The sequence below is a fragment of the Aotus nancymaae genome, unplaced genomic scaffold, assembly GCF_030222135.1.
Source record: "Aotus nancymaae isolate 86718 unplaced genomic scaffold, 86718_ANA_hifiasm-v0.15.2.pri h1tg000036l, whole genome shotgun sequence".
In the NCBI taxonomy this organism is placed as follows: Eukaryota; Metazoa; Chordata; class Mammalia; order Primates; family Aotidae; genus Aotus; species Aotus nancymaae.
In genome coordinates this window covers 46,629,288-46,650,770 of record NW_026988450.1, presented here as the reverse complement: position 1 = coordinate 46,650,770, position 21,483 = coordinate 46,629,288, and the positions used below count along the sequence as shown (strand labels likewise).

Here is a 21,483-nt window from a genome sequence, read left to right as displayed (position 1 = left end):
GCTGTGGGTGAAAATAGAGACTATAGATTAAAAAGAATTATGGAATTAAGGGATCCAAGATGGCTGATCAGGAGCAGCTCAGGATTGCAGCTCCCAGTGAAAGTGCAGAAGGTGAGTGGATTCCGCATTTCCAGATGGATTTTTATTGCCCATCAACTATATCTGGCATTTTTCCCCATGCTACCTCTCCCCAACTCCCCACCCCCCACTGTCCCTCCCCTATTCCCCCCCGACAGACCGCAGTGTGTGATGCTCCCCTCCCTGTGTCCATGTATTCTCATTGTTCAACACCCACCTATGAGTGAGAACATGTGGTGTTTGATTTTCTGTTCTTGTGTCAGTTTGCTGACAATGATGGTTTCCAGGTTCATCCATGCCCCTGCAAAGGACACAAACTCATCATTTTTGATGGCTGCATAGTATTCTATGGTGTATATGTGCCACATTTTCCCTGTCCAGTCTATCATCGATGGGCATTTGGGTTGGTTCCAGGTCTTTGCTATTGTGAACAGTGCTGCAATAAACATTCGTGTGCATGTGTCCTTATAGTAGAACGATTTATAATCCTTTGGATATATACCCAGTAATGAGATTGCTGGGTCAAATGGAATTTCTATTTCTAGGTCCTTGAGGAATCGCCACACTGTCTTCCACAATGGTTGAACTAATTTACACTCCCACCAACAGTGTAAAAGTGTTCCTATTTCTCCACCATCCTCTCCAGCATCTGTTGTCTCCAGATTTTTTCATGATCGCCATTCTAACTGGCATGAGATGGTATCTCAATGTAGTTTTGATTTGCATTTCTCTAATGACAGTGATGATGAGCATTTCTTCATGTTTGTTGGCCTCGGGTATGTCTTCTTTTGTAAAGTGTCTGTTCATATTCTTTGCCCACTTTTGAATGGGCTTATTTGTTTTTTTCTTGTAAATCTGTTTTAGTTCTTTGTAGATTCTGGATATCAGCCCTTTGTCAGATGGGTAGATTGCAAAAATTTTTTCCCATTCTGTTGGTTGCTGATTCACTCTAATGACTGTTTCTTTTGCCGTGCAGAAGCTGTGGAGTTTGATTAGGTCCCATTTATCTATTTTGGCTTTTGTTGCCAATGCTTTTGGTGTTTTAGTCATGAAGTCCTTACCTATGCCTATGTCCTGAATGGTTTTGCCTAGGTTTTCTTCTAGGGTTTTTATGGTGTTAGGTCTTATGTTTAAGTCTTTAATCCATCTGGAGTTAATTTTAGTGTAAGGTGTCAGGAAGGGGTCCAGTTTCTGCTTTCTGCATATGGCTAGCCAGTTTTCCCAGCACCATTTACTAAACAGGGAATCCTTTCCCCATTGCTTGTTTTTGTCAGGTTTGTCAAAGATCAGATGGTTGTAGATGTATGGCATTGCCTCCAAGGCTTCTGTTCTGTTCCATTTGTCTATATCTCTGTTTTGGTACCAGTACCATGCTGTTTTGATTACTGTAGCCTTGTAGTATAGCTTGAAGTCCAGTAGTGTGATGCCTCCAGCTTTGTTCATTTTGCTTAGAATTGACTTGGCTATGCAGGCTCTCTTTTGGTTCCAAATGAAGTTTAAGGTGGTTTTTTCCAGTTCTGTGAAGAAGGTCATTGGTAGCTTGATGGGGATAGTGTTGAATCTGTAAATTACTTTGGGCAGTATGTCCATTTTCACTATATTGATTCTTCCTAACCTTGAGCATGGACTGTTTCTCTATCTGTTTGTGTCCTCTGTTATTTTGTTGAGCAGTGTTTGTAGTTCTCCTTGAAGAGGTCCTTTACATTCCTTGTTAGTTATATACCTAGGTATTTTATTCTCTTTGTAGCAATTGTGAATGGCAGTTCATTCTTGATTTGGCTCTATAAGTCTGTTATTGGTGTATAGGAATCCTTGTGATTTTGCACATTGATTTTGTATCCTGAGACTTTGCTGAAGTTGCTTATGAGTTTCAGGAGATTTTGGGCTGAGATGATGGGATCTTGTAAATATACAATCATGTAATCTGCAAATAGAGACAATTTGATTTCCTCCTTTCCTATTTGAATACCCTTTATTTCTTTTTCTTGCCTGATGGCTCTGGCTAGAACTTCCAATACTATATTGAATAGGAATGGTGAGAGAAGGCATCCTTGTCTACTGCCAGATTTCAAAGGGAATGCTTCCAGTGTTTGCCCATTCAGTATGATATTGGCTATTGGTTTGTCATAAATAGCTTTTATTATTTTGAGATACATTACATCAACACCTAGTTTATTGAGGGTTTTTAGCATAAAGGACTGTTGAATTTTGTCAAAGGCCTTCTCTGTATCTATTGAGATAATCGTGTGGTTTTTGTCTTTGGTTCTGTTTATGTGGTGAATTATGTTTATAGACTTGCATATGTTGAACAAGCCTTGCATCCCCAAGATGAAGCCTACTCTATCATGGTGGATAAGCTTTTTGATATGCTGTTACAATCAGTTTGCCAGTATTTTATTGAAGATTTTTGCATCTATGTTCATCGTGGATATTGGTCTGAAGTTTTCTTTTCTTGCTGAGTCTCTGCCAGGTTTTGGTATCAGGATGATGTTGGTCTCATAAAATGATTTGGGAAGGATTCCCTCTTTTTGTATTGTTTGGAATAGTTTCAGAAGGAATGGTACCAGCTCCTCTTTGTATGTCTGGTAGAATTTGGCTGTGAACTCATCTGGACCTGGGCTTTTTTTTGGGTGGTAGGCTCTTAATTGCTGCCTCAACTTCAGACCTTGTTATTGGTCTATTCAGGGTTTTGACTTCTTCCTGGTTCAGGCTTGAGAGGATGCAAGTAAGTGTCTAGGAATTTATCCATTTCTTCCAGGTTTACTAGTTTATATGCATAGAGTTGTTGGTAATAATCTCTGATGATGGTTTGTATTTCTGTGTAATCTGTGGTGATATCCCCTTTATTGTTTTTTATTGCATCTATTTGATTCTTCTCTCTTTTATTTTTTATTAATCTGGCTAGTGGTCTATTTTGTTGATCTTTTCAAAAAACCAGCTCCTGGATTTATTGATTTTTTTGAAGGGTTTTTATGTCTCTATCTCCTTCAGTTCTGCTCTGATCTTAGTTATTTCTTGTCTTCTGCTAGGTTTTCAATTTTTTTGATCTTACTCTTCTAGCTCTTTCAATTTTGATGATAGGGTGTGGATTTTAGATCTTTCATTGGTTCTCATGTGGGAATTTATTGCTATGTATTTTCCTCTAGAGACTGTTTTCAATGTGTCTCAGAGATTCTGGTATGTTGTGTCTTCATTCTCATTAGTTTCGAAGAACATCTTTATTTCTGCCTTCATTTCATTGTTTATCCAGTCAACATTCAAGAGCCAGTTGTTCAGTTTCCATGAACCTGTGCAGTTCTGAGTTAGTTTCTGAATTCTGAGTTCTAATTTGATTGCACTGTGGTCTAAGAGACTGTTTGTTATGATTTCTGTTCTTTTGCATTTGCTGAGGAGTGATTTACTTTTAATTATGTGGTCAACTTTAGAGTAGGTGTGATGTGGTGCTGAGAAGAATGTATATTCTGTGGATTTGGGGTGTAGAGTTCTGTAAATGTCTATTAGGTTTTCTTGGTCCAGGTCTGAGTTCAAGTCCTGGATATCCTTGTTAATTTTCTGTCTTGTTGATCTGTCTAATATTGACAATGGGGTGTTAAAGTCTCCCACTATTATTGTGTGGGAGTCTAAATCTCTTTGTAAGTCATTAAGAACTTGCTTTATATATCTGGGTGCATTCTTCTGTATGGGTGCATATATATTTAGGATCATTAGCTTTTCTTGTTGCATTGATCCTTTTACCATTATGTAATTTCCTTCTTTGTCTCTTTTGATCTTTGTTGGTTTAAAGTCTATTTTATCAGAGATGAGAATTCCAACTCCTGCTTTTTTTTTTTGCTCTCCATTTGTTTGGTAAATCTTCCTCCATCCCTTTATTTGGGCCTTTGTGTATCCTTGTATGTGAGATGGGTTTTCTGGATACAGCACACCGATGGGTTTTGGCTTTTTATCCAATTTGCCAGTCTGTGTCTTTTGATTGGGATGTTTAGCCCATTTACATTTAGGGTTAATATTGTTATGTGTGAATTTGATCCTGCCATCTTGATGCTAGCTGGCAGCTTTTCCCATTAGTTGATGCAGTTTCTTCATTGTGTCGATGGTCTTTACCATTTGGTATGTTTTTGGAGTGGCTGGTACTGGTTGTTCCTTTCTATGTTTAGTGCCTCTTTCAGGAGCTCTTGTAAAGCAGGCCTGATGGTGACGAAATCTCAGAGTACTTGCTTGTTCCTAAAGGATTTTATTTCTCCTTCACTTATGAAGCTTAGTTTGGCTGGATATGAAATTCTGGGTTGAAAGTTCTTTTCTTTAAGGATGTTGAGATTTCCAGGCAGAGGAGCCCCATGGGTCACCAGCCCAGCTGTTTTGGCTGGCACAGCGGGTCTCCACCCAAAATACATGAGTCCGGGTGCCATTTTAGCTGGTGATTGGAGCTTCTGGGAGAGAGAGTCACCCATTCAACTGATAAAAAGGGGACTGAAACAGGGAGTCAGGCCAGGAGAGTCCCAGGCAAAAAAGTGCCACAAATCTCAATGCAGCTGTTTCAGCTGGTGCAGTGGGTTGTTGCACAGGAAATCACACAGATCTGGGCGCCTTTTCAACAGGCAACTGGAACACCTGGCAGACAGAGTCACCCATTCAACTGGAAAAAAAAAAAAAGAGGGGTCTGAGGCAGGGAGCCAGGTGATCAGGCTCGGCTGGTCCCACCTCCATAAAAAACAGCAATCTGAAATGCTCTGGATTGAGAGTTTGACAGCAAGCACAGCTGAACCCAGGACGGTCCAGCTCTGTGGGGGAGGGGTGTCCACCATTACTGAGGAAGTCCACCATTACAGAGGTAGTCCACCATCACTGAGGCAGCCCGCCATTGCCGAGGCAGTCCACCATTACAGAGAGAGTCTACCATTATAGAGGTGGGCTGCCATTGCCGAGGCTTTTCTAACTATACCCATATAAACAGGACTGCAGGGAAGTTCGGACTGCAGGGAAGTTCACACAGCAGCTGGGCAGAGCCCACAGCAGCTCAGCAAAGCCTCTGCAGGCAGACATTGACTAGGCTGCCTCCTCACTGGACAGGGCAGCCCTGTAAAAAGGCAGCAACATGACAGAAACTTATAAATAAAGCCCTAACTCCCCGGGACAGTGCACCTGGGTGGGGGAAAAAAGGCATTTATGAGTTCTGCTGCAGCAGACTTAAATGTACCTGCCCAGCAGTTCTGAATGAACAACAGAGCTCACACCTCAGCACTTGAGCTCCTATAAAGGACAGACTGTCTCCTCAAGCAGCTCCCTGACTCCCATATATCCAAAGAGTCACCTCATAAAGGAGAGCTCAGACTGACATCTAGTGGGTACCCTTCTGGGACAAAGATAGCAGAAGAAGAAACTGGCAGCAACCCTTACTGTTCTGCAGGCACTGCACGTGATCCCCATGCAAGGAGGGCCTGGAGTGGACCTCAGCAGTCTTACAGCGGAGGGGCCTGAATGTTAGAAAGAAAACTAAGAAACAGAAAGAAATAACTTTATCATCAACAAACTGGACGTCCACTCAGAGACCCAATCTGAAAGTCAACAACTGCAAAGATGACAGGTGGATAAATCCGCAAAGATGGAAAGAAACCAGCGCAAAAAGGATGAAAACACCCGAAACCAGAACACCTCTCCTCCTACAGGGGAGTTATTCAGAAAGTCAGTTTAATTGGCAACCTATTTGTGATGGTACATAAAATAATGTCTGTTAATCATTAGCATCTTAGATTAGATGAAATATGTTAACTCTATTAAGCTTTATTATTAAACCATAACAGGAATTGAGTTTCTTTCTTTTTTTTTTTTTTTAATCTCCTAGGCTTTAGCTATTTAAAATGCACTCAAGTATCTCCTAAAGATGTGGATACTTTCTGAGAAATTTGTCCTTAGTGATTTCATCTTTGCGCAAACATCATAGAGTGTCCTCATAAAACCTAGATGGTGTAGCCCACTCCACACATATGTCATATGGTATAGCCTATTGCTCCCAGGCTACAAACCTGTATAGCACATCTCTGTACTGAATCCTGTAGTCAACTGTCACACCATGGTGATTGTGGATTATGATCCCAAAATATCTGAGTCAGGTCTGTCAATTTAGAAAGCTTATTTTGCCAAGGTTAAGGACATGCCCATGACACAACCTCAGGAGGTCCTGATGACATGGGCCCAAGGTGGTCAGGGTAGAGCTTGCTTTTATACATTTTAGAGAGACAGGAGACACCAATCAATATGTGTAATATGTACAGTCATTTGGTCCAGTAAGTTGGAACAACTAGAAGTAGGAAGTGAGGGTGCTTCTAGATCAGAAGTAGATAAAACAAAAGATTGCATTCTTTGGAATCCTTGATCAGCCTTCCACTGAATACAATTCAGTCTGGTTCAGTGAATCTGCATTTTTACATATACAGTAGAGCAGAGGAATGACGTGATCTTGGCCCACCACAACCTCTGCCTCCCAGATTCAAGTGATTGTCTTGCCTCAGCCTCCCGACTAGCTGGGATTACGGGCATGCACCACCACACCTCAGTAACTTTCATACTTTTAGTAGAGATGGGCTTTCTCCATGTTTGTCAGGCTGGTCTCAAACTCCTGACCTCAGGTGATCCACCTGCCTTGGCCTCCCAAAGTGCTGGGATTACAGGCGTGAGCCACCATGCCTGGCCAGGAAGCTTATTTTGATTCTGATATTGTCAACTGTATTTTAGGCATAACTTGTTTTCCTTGGAGCATTAAATAATGCTTTGGTATTTTATTACACAAATGAAACACAGGTCCCTTTTTATCATATTCATTGCTAGTGATATTGACATCTATGTTTAGAAACATTCTGGAGTCTTGGCTTCCAGTAATTCTTTGTGATCCTCTAAAAGGTAAATTATTTTTTCTTACAAGACATAGTGACACCTAAAGTCACATTTAATGTTCTGCCACTTTTGTTTCTCTAGTTTCATCAATTTCTGCAAAGCATCTTTGGGGGAATAACTTTGACTATCCCTTTAAACTCTTCTGTATTAGAAAGCATCCTGATAAAACATTGAATAATTGTAGTCACAAATTCCATTTACAGCCTTCCTGTCTTTGAATATTTTTTTCAATGGCAAATATTTGCTTTTGTTGTATTGTATCTAAAAGGAATGCTGGAAAACAAAACAAGGACAAGCATTCATTAGAATAAGTGATTCAGTCACAATCAATTTGCTATTTTGTTTTTTTAAAACATTATACTTGTGAAAGTGTCCAGCTGTAAATTGAAATAGTCTCCAAAATACGAATTTTTTCCCTGGTTCTAAGGTGACCAGCTTTCCTAGAGAGTGAACCACACCACAAGAAAAAGGATCTGATAAATATGTTTACATGTATGTGTTGTTTTAATATAAAACATGTAAAAGAGGCATTTCATTGAAATTATATATTAGTTTGCATAATTTACTTTGCAGCATCATGAATGCTCTTAAGAGTAGTTAGTGTCAAGTGCTACTTATTATTGGTATAAATAATTAAGCAGATATTTGAAAAAATTACAGTTTTTAAATATTTTATTTTAAATTAGTTTTAGATTCACACTGAAATTGGGAAGAAAATGCAGGTTTCCTATGTAGACCCAACCTAGTCTCCCCTTGTGTTAACATATCACCCCTTGTATTAACATATCAACATGTATCAGATATGTTATTAACATCTTTTTTTTTTTTGAAATGGAGTCTTGCTCTGTCACCCAGGTTGGAGTGCAATGGCATGATCTCGGCTCAATGCAACCTCCACCTCCCATGTTTAAGTGATTCTTCTGCTTCAGCCTCCCAAGTAGCTGGGATTATAGGCACCCACCAGCACACTTGACTAATTTTTCTTATTTTTAGTAGAGATGGGTTTTTGCCACGTTGGCCAGGCTGGTCTGGAACTCCTGAGCTCAGATGATTTACCCATCTCAGCCTTCCAAAATACTGGGATGACAGGCATGAACCACCATGCCCAGCCTACTATTGGTATATTTGCTTTGGTTGGGTATCTGTTCAGATATTTACCCAGTTTTTAAATCATGTATGTATTTTGTAAATATCTTCTCATGTTGGTCTTGTCTTTTGGTTCTTTGAATACAGTTTTTAAAAATTTTTATTTTGATTGAAGACATGCGTGTGCAGTTTTGTTACATAGGTATGTTGTGTGATGCTGAATACATTTTTTCACAGAGGAATACTTAGTTTTATAAAGTCTGTGTTATCAATATTTTCATGAATTGGCATTTGATGTTGTGTGTTAAAATTCAACACCAAACCCAATGTCATACAGAGTTTTCCTTTAAATTTTTTATAGTTTTGCATTTCAAATTACAGTCTCTGGACTATTTTCATTTTTCTTAATTTGTGTATATATCCATTTAATTCTACATGGCTTCCAAAGTCTTCCATCACCATTTTTGGGAAGGATATGGCTGTGGTGGGTTTCATTTTGGTTTGAATTTCCAAAATTATTACATTGAATAAACTGAATATTGAATTTTATAGGTATTTCAGGGCAGCCTGGCAGGGGTGCGCATCTGCCAAGAAACTAAGAGTGTCTGTGCTGAGCTCTGGTGCCACCAGAGGGTGCGTGAACCCACCCCTGACCAACTTCCCTCTGAGGTGCCAGAAGCAGCGAGGAGCTTCGACTTCCTCAGGGCATGAGGGTCATGTCAACTAAGTGTTGTTCATTGGTGAGTAAAAAGCTTCCTTTCCATGGCCCTGAGTGCAGACAAGAGAGTCTTTAGAGTACTCAGCAAAGGAAGGAATTCATCTAGAAAAATGAAATCCCCAAATCTCATTGTTACGACTACACCCTGATATCATTATGAACATCCCAGACACAGTGGCTGCTAAGATGCATTCTCACAGTGGCCTCTAATATAATAATCGCACCATGCCCTAACATTACTATGATATCCATACCGTGCCCTAACACCAATATAATATCCACACCATTGATTCTAATACTAATGTAATACTATCCACACTGTGTCCTAATGCTAATGTAATATCTGCACTGTTCTCCAACACCAATATAATATGTGCACCATGCCCTAACACAAATATCCACACCATGCTGTAACACTAATGTATCCACACAGTAAGTAGCCTCTAATACTAATAAATATAATAATATCTACTAAGTGGGTCTGTTGACATTGAGGCTTCTATAAGGGTTCACGGCTTTAAATGAAGCATAGCCTCTATAGTGGATTTTGATGAGGTCTCTGCTTTTCTGGAATAGTATTAATATGGTCGTTTTAAAAAGTAATTTACTTTTTAATAATGTCATACTTCTAGGACACTTCCAGTAGCAGTACAGAATATAACCTGTTTCTTTTCTTAGATTACCCAGCAGTTATTGCTGTACCAGATTTGCAATGCCCTACAAAATACTCTGGTATGTTTTACCCAAAGCATGGACACTCTCCCAGGTTGCCGCTATGTAACCCCTAGATCAGGAAGTCAGCGTGGTTCCTACGTGATCATTCAGTTCACAAACTTGTTTCACTTTTACCTCCTGCCCCACCTGGGTGTATAATGTGTTTTTTCATTCTGATCCAGTTTTCCTGGCACTGTTCCCAAGACTTTCCTGCATATTTATGATCTGGACACATTTAAAGAGCATACAAGTATTTGTTTGAACACCTGCTTTCAGGTCTTTGGGGTATATACCTAGGAATGGAATCACTGAGTCATATGGTAAATCTATTTGTAACTGTTTGAAGAAACACCAAATTATTTTACACATATGCTGCACCATTTCATATTGTCACAAGCAGTGTTTAGTAGTTCAAGTTTCTGCACATCTTTGTCAACTTTTTTTTTTTTTTAGTATAACTATTCTAGTGTGAGTTAAGGAGTATCTCTTTATGGTTTTAATTATGACTAATGATGTTAAGCATCTTTCAAGTGCTTGCTGGTGAAGTGTGTATTAAAGTTCTTCATTAGTTTTTAGATTGGATTGTCTTTGTTGTTGAGTTGTAAAAGTTATTTATACATTCTGGATAACAGACACTTATGAAATATCTGCTGTGCAGATTTTTTCCTCCATTCTGTGGGTTACTAGAATGTTATAAGAGTTTTTGTGTGGTCTCTGCCCCAGTGTCCTGAGGCAGAGTGCTAAGCCTTTGGAATGTATGAAGTAATGTGTCTTTTGTATGCTAATGAGATGACTGATGGCTGGGGGCACCTGGACAGCCTCAGTGGGGCTGGTTGCCAAAGAAACCAAGCTTGTTATTACAGGATTTGAAATTTCAGCCTCCTTCCCATCTCTGTGAAAGGGAGAGGTGCTGATGGTTGAGTTGAATACCTAAAGGTGCTGTTGTAACCAATCTGCTTGTGTAATAAAGGATGGGGTTGGGAGAATATCTGTGTTGCTGAATGTGGGGAGATGCTGGGAGCATCATATCTGGAGAGGACATGGGAGGCCTGCACCCCTTCCACACACCTCACGTTGTGCATTTCTTCATCTGGCTGTTCATTTGTAGCCTTTAAAATATCCTTGGTAATAAGTCAGCAATAGTAAGTACACTGTTGTCATGGGTTCTGTAATGTGCTGTAGCAAATTGCTGAACCAAATAAGGGTGTTGTGGGAGCCTCCAATCTGCAGCCAAGTTGACAGAAATTAACCTGGGAACCTATGTTTGTGATTGGCATCCGAAGTGGTTACAGTCTTGTAACTGAGTACCCTTACTTTCTTAAAGAAATGTATTACTTTTATGTTTTTCCTTTTCCCATACTTCCTACTTAGCTTTTCAGGAATGTAATTATAGGCTTCTTTCCACCAGACACTTCCTACACTGCAAGCTTTTTAAACTGTGTGTTTACTTATAAGTTCCAGAGACCAAAACTTGAAACAAACTGGGCACCTCTGGAACTCTCCCTTACCAGGAGATTGCCAGGATACAACAGTCCATTTACAACCTAGCTCTGCACATGGTGGTACTAGCAAGACCACCTAATGGATAAAACATCAGAGCAAGTGCCATAGACCCTGCCCCTCCGTACCCCATCCCCTTCATGCCATTCTGCCAAGTCCACCTTTCAAAGCTCCTGCTTTATGCCCTGAAAGTAGATGCTGTTCCCTTAAGTCAGGAGCCTATACATTCCCTTCAGCTAAGCTCTGGCATAAAGTTACTTTTTAAATTATCATCCTCATGTTTACCATCCTCTTGTGTGTTGCAAGCAACAAGCTGCATGACCTGTTTCCCTAGGACTGTGCCCTTAGCCTGTGGGGTCTGAGGCTTTCTCCGGTAGTGTCGGAATTGTATTGCACTGTAGGACACCCAGCTGGTACCCAGGATTTGGTCTGTGTGGGGAAAAAAACCCATGCATCTGGTAACAGAAGTGTTCTGTGTTGAGTGTTGAGAGTGTACTAGGAGAAGATCATTTTTCCTTTTCTAACAATTTTGTCTTTCAACTTTTTTCATTGTGTCTTCTGAGGCATAAAAGTTTTGAATTTTGGGGAAATCATCTTCTTTATTTTTCCTTTTGTGGTTTGTGCTGTTGGTGTCAGATCTGAGAAACCATTGCTACATCCAAGGTCATGAAGATTTAACTGTGTGTTTTCTTCTAGAGTTTTCAGTTTTCGTTTCATTCTAATAATACGGTGTGCTACACGGATGGCGTTAGTGTGTGGAACCAGCATTGATTTTCTGGGATAAAGAAATCATGTTCGTGGTGTTCGATCCTTTCCAAATGCTGTTGGTTTAAATTTACTATTATTTTGTTGAGGATCACTAAGTCTGCATTTCTGAGGTTATAGATCTGTAGATTTCAGTCCTTGAAATGGCGTGACACTGTGTAGGATAGATCAGGATGGGATTGGGTATTGATTGTGGTTAGTATTTACAGAGTTAGTGTGTAAGGGTATTATACAATCAGGACATAGGGCTTTACAGTCTAAGTTTACCAGTTAAAGATTATGGTATAAAGCCTCCAAGATAGGAGGTTCAGGTTGGCGGTTGAGAGCTCCATAGTAGAGATTAGAGGGAGAGATTAGGCTGACTAATAGGGTTAGGTTGACAGGTCAGAATTACAGTGAAGGGTTAGGGTGAAAGTTTTAGTGAGATTTTGGATTGGGGTTATATACAGGTTAGAGTAAGTTTAGCTTAAGGTAAGGATTAGAGTGGGTAAAAGTAACATTAGGGATCATGATTGAGGGTTAAGCTTAGGTTAGATTTAGAGTTAAGGGTAATTGGAGTAAGGTTAGGGTTAGGGATTAGGATTAAGAGTTAGCATTAAGGTTTACAGTTTAGAGTAGGAATTAGGGTTAGGGTTTAGGGCAGTGGTTAGGGTAAGGATTAGGGTTTTAGGGTTAGGGTGGTTAGGTTTAGAAATAGGGTTGGGGGTTAAAGTTAGGGGTTAAAGTTAGGATTTGGGTTGGGGGTAGGGTTGGTTGGTTTAGGGTTAGGTGTTAGGGTTGGGCTTAGGATTTAGGGTTAGGGTTAGTGTGAGGGTTAGGGTTAGGGTTAAGGGTTAGGGTTAGGATTAGGGCTAGATTTAGGGTTAGAGTTAGGCCTACAGCAAAGCTTAGCATTAGGGTTAGGGTTAGGGCTAGGGCTATATTTAAGGTTAAGGTTTAGGGGTTAGGGTTAGAGGGTCAGGGTTAGGATCAGTGTTAGGGTTAGAGTTTAGGGCAGGGTTAGGCTTAGGGTTCATGGTTAGTCTTAAAGTTAGGAGTTATGGGTTATGGCTAGAATTAGGGTTAGTGTTAGGGTTATGAGACCTGGGGTCAAAGTAGAGTATTTTGGAACTTTATAATTTCACAACCCTATTGGATTTCTGTCTTGAATGGGACCTGTAACCCCTTTATTTCTCTCATTTGGAACACCTGTGTTTTCCCAATGCTTGTATCCCCATTGTATCTAGAAAGTAACTAGCTTGCTTTTGATTTTACAGCTTGATAGGTGGGAGGGACTTGCCTTTTCACAGATGAGACTATGGACTGTGGACTTTTGAGTTAATGTTGAAATAAGACTTGTGGAACTATTGGGAAGGCATGATTGGTTTTGAAATGCGAGGATATAGATTTGAGGGGTCAAAGTTAAAGAATCATAGGAATGTAGCTAAACATAAAAATTTGCAAATCCATAATTTTTATGATGAAACAAATACATTTATCATCTTTTATGTATAATATGTTTTAATTTTTTTTAACCCAACAAAATGTGAGTTTTGTGATTTTGATCTTACTATAGCAATGGTTTTATAAACAAAGAAATAATGAATAATTCAGTGTTGTAGAGATGGTAAACTATTAAAAGTAGTTTGGGTATTAAAATATTATGAAATCATTGTGTATTAAATAATTCTAAATCCCACAGTTATGATTGAACAGATCTGTAGGCATATTTAAGTGTTGAGGTGAAAATGTCAACCAAAGCAGTTATGTTGAACATTTATGTCTGGAAGTAATCGATAAACTGGCTGTGGACCTTCACCTCTGCATCACCTTTGTTTCGTGCTGTAGCTGAGTGTCAAAAACAAAATAAAACAAAACAAAATCACCACTTATTTCTCAAAGAGAGACAAAGAACACTTCCTTCAATTTAAGCATTCCTAAATTGCGCCTCGTGGCCCCTGCGCTCTTGGAGGAGGCCAAGGCAGAGCAGACCCTCAGGTGGGCGGGCAATGCACTTCACCCTGAGGACATCAGGTACCGGGCCCCCCAACCACCGCCGGCACCCAAGTCACCCCTACAAGCCTAGACGTGGCATGGGAGCAGCGAGTGGCTGGACACCCCAGACCAGGCCCATGACCCCAGCCGCAGGAATCCCGAGTCTGGGCACCCAGGCGGCAAAGTCAGGCAGTCAGCCCTGCCAGCAGCTGCTCAGTCTCATCGGTGTGGATGCAGAGTGCCCAGCGCAGGAGCCCAGGATCCGGAGAGGTGTCCAATAGGAGCGGACCCTCAGGCCAGATGGGCTGTGCACTCGGCGACCGTGACGCCACCCAAGGGAAGTGCCACCATCCCACACCAGAACCAGAGCTGCACCTGCAAACTGCGCATCCGGCATGGGCAGCAGTTGGGGCCGGTGGGGGAAGGAGCAACCCCTGACTTTCCACGCATCTCCCGCTCCCTGACACCCCGCCAGGTAGACCCCAGGGCCAGAGTCTCAGCGCTGAAGCCATGCCATCAGCGAAGCCGCTCCAGTGCCACGGAGTGCCCATGCCAGACCTGATCTCCCTTTGAGGAGGAGTGGAGCGGCCACAGGGTCAGACCGGCCTCCTCCTCCTCCATTTTGTTTTTTTTTTTTGAGACGGAGTTTCACTCTTGTTACCCAGGCTGGAGTGCAATGGCGTGATCTCGGCTCACCGCAACCTCTGCCTCCTGGGTTCAGGCAATTCTCCTGCCTCAGCCTCCTGAGTAGCTGGGATTACAGGCACGCACCACCATGCCCAGCTAATTTTTTGTATTTTTAGTAGAGACGGGGTTTCACCATGTTGACCAGGATGGTCTCGATCTCTTGACCTCATGATCCACCCGCCTCGGCCTCCCAAAGTGCTGGGATTACAGGCGTGAGCCACCGCGCCCGGCCCTCCTCCTCCATTATATGAGATATATGTAAGGATTGGTAATATTCCATTAGGAACTCATGTTTGTGATATGAAATGTGCGCCTGCGATCCTGCATCTGTGGTCTTCCAGCAGCCCGGGCGAGCCCAGGAGAACCCAGAGCCCAGCGACGCCGGCCCGGAGCTGCAGCCCCACCTGCCTGCGCGTGAGTAGGAGTGGCTTCCGGGAGCCGGGCGGCCACCGTGGCGCAGGCGCGCGGCTAAAGGCTTTGCGGGGCTCGCTCGGTCTGAGAGGTTGGAGGCTGTGAGTGTTGCTGCTGAAGGCTGTGATGGACCCAGCTGAATCGCAGGTTCTGGGCTAGAAAGCAGATCTGAGCTCGCAGATGGGAGGTTGGCGCTGGGTGGGGGTGGGAGGAGCCGCAGCTCAGGAGCTGGTTGTTGGGGATTTGAGAAGAAGTCACCACCTTGAAGAAGTTCCTCGGCTTCGGGAGCCAGGGGCCAAGGCAGAGCAGAACCTCAGGTCCTGGGCTCCCTAGACCGCGTCTACACCGCTTCCGGTCTCCGAATCCGGGAGGCAGAACCACGGAAGATCCACAGGGCGGCTGTCAGGGGCGACGCCGCGGAGGTGGAGCTGCCTGGCGCGTAGGAGCGGAGACCTGGACGTCCGGGACAAGCCGCACAGGTAGCGGGGCCCAGCCTGGGGTGGGCAGCCTGGGGTGGGAGGGTTCCCTAGGCCCGGCTTCCCCCCTGGAAAGGGGGGAAGGCGCCGGGGCACCCTCGGAGCAGCGGAGCCAAATGAGCCTCAGCTGCTTTATCCCTCCTAATTCCCCAGCTGGAGCACCTGGTGGAGAATGTGAGCGATTTAACTCACAAAGTTAGGCATATACAGCATTGTTATTTTTGACGTTCACGTTTAAAACATGGTGTTTTATACATTACAGGAGGTCCCTACTGAGAGAACTCATTCCCCTATCAAAAATACCGGGAGTCATTTTCAGTCGGCGAAAATTTCTCAGATAAAACTGCCCGTTTTACATAGACGGTTCTTTACTGAAGGGTTTTAGAGGGAAACTTGGAAGTGGGAGGTGGGTTTTGTGTTCTTGAATGAGAAGACACATTTTTCTCAAAATGTGAGCTCTTTCTGTGTTTATCAATTTTACATAAACCGAATGCAAATATCAAGGTTTTAACATTTTTGCATGACACCTGCTGTCTTTTACTATTGTGATGACATTTTAAGTAATTTTATAAAGGACTGAAAAAATACTGGCTTCTCTAGATTTTAAAATGTGCTATTAATTTCTGTAATTGTTTAATAACAGCTGAAAATACAGATAAATACGTGGAACAGAATAGGAAATCCAGAAACACTGATATAAGATATATGTAAGGATTGATAATGTTAACAGATATGAATAGGAAAGGATGAATTATTAATGAAAAAATGCCTACTCTTTGAAGAAAACAACTGAAATTTTATATCACAAACATGAGTGCCTGCTGGAACACAGATTGAAACTTTTACATATGCAACTGAGAAAAGTATCAGAAGAAAACACAAATGCTTATTTTACAGGTATATTTTATGTTGACAAAGGCTTTCCTAAGAATGACCTCAGAGATTGGCATTTTGAAAGTTGATTTAGCAAACTGAAAATTAAAACTGCCTGTGTATCAGAAAAAAATGAGAAATTAAAGAAAACATACTTGAAAAGTATTTACTATGTTATATATATTCAGATGAGAAGAGTGTTTTCATTTTACAGGGAATTCATTATATTACACATCATGTGATATGTATAGTACTGGTATGTATAGCATACATATTATATATATAATGTCATATGTATATCAGTTATATATACACATTAGATGAAAAGTGCATCTTCATTTTATAGGAAATTCTTTCAAATCAAATAACTCTAATAAAAGTGGGCAAAGAACTTTTTTGCAGATTTACAAGTTTATGTAGATAGGAAAGAATCCTTTGCGTTTCTGGTATAAGAATTTATTTTATTTATTTATTTATTTTTTGAGACGGAGTTTCGCTCTTGTTACCCAGGCTGGAGTGCAATGGCGCAATCTCGGCTCACCGCAACCTCAGCCTCCTGGGTTCAGGCAATTCTCCTGCCTCAGCCTCCTGAGTAGCTGGGATTACAGGCACGCGCCACCATGCCCAGCTAATTTTTTGTATTTTTAGTAGAGACGGGGTTTCACCATGTTGACCAGGATGGTCTCGATCTCTTGACCTCGTGATCCACCCGCCCCGGCCTCCCAAAGTGCTGAGATTACAGGCGTGAGCTACCGCGCCTGGCCTGGTATAAGAATTTAAATTAAAAGAGGAATGAAACTGTTTTCTGTCCACAATATATGTGAGGATGTTTTGTACTGCTGCTTAAACTTTAAGTTGCTGATAAATTTTTAAATAGACAATTTGGTGGTAAGTACTACATTTTAAAAATGTGTATACTCTTTGCCCATCAATTCCATTATACTTAAATACCCTTAGGAAGTAGAGATACATGCACTTGGTTTTTTGCAGCACTTATTTTATTTTATTTTTGAGACGGAGTTTCGCTCGTTACCCAGGCTGGAGTGCAATGGCGCGATCTCGGCTCACCGCAACCTCCGCCTCCTGGGTTCAGGCAATTCTCCTGCCTCAGCCTCCTGAGTAGCTGGGATTACAGGCACGCGTCACCATGCCCAGCTAATTTTCTGTATTTTGAGTAGAGACGGCGTTTCACCAACACTTATTTTAAAAAGAACAGATAGAATGAATTCTATAAATAAATTTCTGTTGCAGCCATAGGATGGCATAATATGTGACCATTGAATGTGACAATAGATATAGAAGTACGTTGATGTATGAAGATGTATTTTGTTATAGCCAGCAAGGAAAAAAGGATCAGTTTGATTATACATACACACAAACATTCTATGGTCTTGTGTTAACAAAAAATGTGCACAAAATATGATAACATTGCTAATTTCTGGGCATTTGCATTTTAAGTAAAGTTTTTCTTTTTTTTTTTTTTTTTTTTTTTTTAGAGAGAGAGAGAATAGGAAGGAGAAAAAAGGAAGAGAAAGAGAGAGAGAGAATGGGGAGGAGGGAGAAGGAAAAGAAAGAGGGAGAGAGAATGGGAGTATTGCTTTCTTGCCCAGGCTAGAATGCAATTTAGTAATGGGTATTGAAAACCTCTTTTATACTGGTAATTATACTTAATGATGTAGTCAGGAAGGAATAAGGGAAGAAGATAACAAACAAACAGCCAACCAATATTTAATTTAAACCTATGAAATGCTATGCGATTACTGAGGAGTGATTTACTTCCAATTATATAGTCACCTTTGGAATAGGTGTGAGGTGGTAATGTATGTTTTGTGTATTTGAAGTGGAGAGTACTATAAATATTTATTAAGTTTACTTGTTCCGGGTCTGAGTTCAAGTTCTGAATATCCTTGTTAATTTTCTATCTCGTTGATCTATAGAATCGTTAGCTCTTCTTGTTGCATTGATCCTTTTGCCATTATGTAATGTCATTCCTCGCCTCTTTTGATCTTTGTTGCTTTAAAGTCTACTTTATCAGAGGTGAGAATTGCATCTCCTGCTTTTTGTTTATTAGTTTATTTTTACTCTCTGTTCAATTGGTAAATCTTCCTCCTTCTCGCTGAGTCTTTGTGTATTGTTTCATGTAAGATGGGCCCGGATGCAGCACACCGATGGGTTTTGGCTTTTTATCCAATTAAAATATATATAAGTTTAATACCAGCATTTGATGCTAGCTGGCTGTTTTGCCCATTAGTTGATGTGAATTTTTTATTGTGTTAAAATTCTTTGCTTTTTGATATATTTTTGGAAAGGCTGATATTGGTTGTTCCTTTATATGTATAGTGCTTCTTTCAGAAGCTCTTGTAAAGCAGGCCTGGTGGTGGTGAACTCTCTAAGTACTTGTTTGTTCGCAAAAAATTTAATTTTTCCTTCGCACATAAAGCTTAGTTTGGCTGGATAGGAAATTCTGGGTTGAAAGTTCTTTTCTTTAAGGATGTTAAATATTGGTCCCCACTCTTTTCTGGCTTGTAGGGTTTCTGCTGAGAGATCTGCTGTAAGTCTGATAGGTTTCCCTTTATGGGTAACCTGAACTTTCTCTCTAACTGCCCTTAGTATTTTCTCCTTCATTTCAACCCTAATAAATCTGGCAATTATGTGCCTTGGGGTTGGTCTTCTTGAAGAATATCTTTGTGGTGTTCTCTGTATTACCTGGAGTTGAATATTACCCTGCCTTGCCTGGTTGGGAAAATTTTCCTGAATGATATCCTGAAGAGTATTTTCCAACTTGGATTCATTCTCTTCATCACATTCAGGTACACCTATCAAACGTAAATTAGGTCTTTTCACATAGTCCCATATTTCCTGGAGACTTTGCTCATTCCTTTTCATCCTTTTTTCTGCATTCTTGTCTTCTCGTTTCATTTCACTGAGCTGGTCCTCGACTTCTGATATCCTTCCTTCTGCTTGATCAATTCGACTGTTTAAACTTGTGCATGCTTCGCGAAGTTCTCGTGTTGTGTTTTTCAGCTCCATCAGTTCACTTATATTCTTCTCTAAATTGTCCATTCTCATTAACATTTCGTCAAACCTTTTTTCAAGGTTCTTAGTTTCTTTGCATTGGGTTAGAATAAGTTCTTTTAATTCACAGAAGTTTCTTATCACCCACGTTTTGAAACCTGCTTCTGTTATTGGAACACCCGTGTAATCTATTAAGCCTTGTTCCGTTACTGATGAGGAATTGCAATCCCCTGTAGAGGGAGAGGCATTCTGATTTTGAGTATTCTCTACCTTTTTACGCTGGTTTCTTCCCTTCATTATATATTTGTCCGTCTGTCGTCTTTATAATTACCGACTTTCTAACTGGGTCTCTGACGTCCAACTTGTTGATTCCCTGCGCCAAAATCTGAGCAATCCACTGAGCCGGCCAAAACAGCGGTGTTAAGATTGATGGTGCTTTTCTGCCCGGGAATATCCGGACTCTGCACCAAGAACTGGCGTGCTAAGGCACCAGCAAAACCGCCACGCCGGCCACAAGAGTCGCCCTGGCGACCCGTGGAGCTCCTCCACTGGGAATCTCGTAATCCGTGAGCAACTAATATTCGTCTGAAAGTGTGGCGTCCTCTCGTTCTTTGCGCTTTCACTGGGAGGTACGTGCCCGAGCTGCTAATCATCAGCCATCTTGGATCTCTCTCCTTAAGTAAAGTTTTTCTTATCTGTGATTGCTGCAGTGAGCATGTACAACACTTTTAGTACAAGTTTATTATTAATGGAGTAATTCTTGGGAAGAGGAATATGAATATTGCCCAGATAAACATAATCTCTCACTTTCTATTTTTTATCATCATCATTATTATTATTGTGTTATTATCTTTGAACTTTTAGCCTCTTCAGAAATAAAAAGGGAATGTTTTTATCTGTCTCCAGATTTTATGTATATATTTTATTATGTACATATATTTTTCTTACATGTAGATGTATCTCATATATGCAAACAATGATAGATTAATCATTTCATTTTACTTTTATTCTTTGAAAGTAAAAATAACATACAAATGATTACTATTGCAAAAATACTGCTTTATAGGAGTTTATTTAAAAATTAACTCCCCATCTGTATTTCTCCATTCTTTCATTCAATTTATTCATCAAACATAACCTGAGTACCTATTATGTAGCAGACATATTCTACTATCTCTCAGGACACTTCCATCCTTAAAAACTTAATGTTGACCTGCGCTGTCTGCACAAGCAGAGAGATTTGAAATGGGGAGGGATATTAGGACTTAATCTCGTTTAAACTTTATCTCCCATCTTTCAAACAAAAGAATTTCTGAAGTTAGAAAATAGTAGAAGATAACCTTTAACTGCCCTTTCAAAAGTTTATCAGTCTTAAACACTAATATTAATCATAGGAAAGTCTGAGTTGCATATATTCTCTAAATATAAGTACTGAATTAAATGATCCATACGTATTTATTTGAATTATGAGTTTCCTTTGGCTTCAAGTTGTTTGAAAAATCCAAGAATTAATTTGTTTAAAAAAAAGTTACTGTTATTTCAGTGTTTTTTCCCCATAGTGACTTTAAGAACTGAAATGTATTTAAGTGTTGGTTATATCCCTAGAACTGCCCTAGACCTGCTGTGTATACCGTATGTTACTTAATGTAAGGACTCATGGGTTGTGTGATGCCCCACTATTATATATATCAATATAAAATAATTTTTAAAATGCTACCAATTATAATTGTAATAAATCATGAATTATAAGTGGCATTCAAATATCAAGGTGTTAAAATGTGACCTATTCTTTAAGTCATCCTGCAAAGTAGGTATAATTGTATTATTTTACTTAATTAAATTTGTTTTAGGTAGTAGTAATAGAAATAATCCCAGAACTCTGGGAGGCTGAGATGGGAGGATCGCTTGATGCCAGGAGTTTGAGACCAGCCTGAACAATAAAATGAGATTCTCGCTCTACATAAAAATTTAAATTAGTAGCTGGACATGCTGGTGCACATCTGTAGTCCCAGCTACTCAGGAAGCTGAGTATGGAGGATTGCTTGAGCCCAGGAGTTCCATGCTACAGTGAAGTATGATTACACCATTGCACTCCAGCCTGGGCAAAAGAGTGAGACTTTGTCTCAAAAAACAAAAATCTAACAATTTTGAGTTGTTGCTTTAGGAACTATTTTAAATACTTTACATAGTTTCTCATTTAAGCATCATGATGTCCTATGAGATAGCTATTACTGTTGTTTTTATTAATGAGGAAGTTGAGGCACAGAAAGGCTAAGTAATAGCTGGTAAATGACAGAG

The 21,483-nt window shown here is 40.4% G+C and overlaps 1 pseudogene; it reads left to right on the top strand.

Moving 5' to 3' along the window:
* The first annotated feature begins 14,904 nt into the window (after positions 1–14,904).
* The window catches only part of LOC135278037 (cAMP-dependent protein kinase catalytic subunit gamma-like), a 28,558-nt pseudogene continuing 21,979 nt past the window's right edge, over positions 14,905–21,483 (top strand).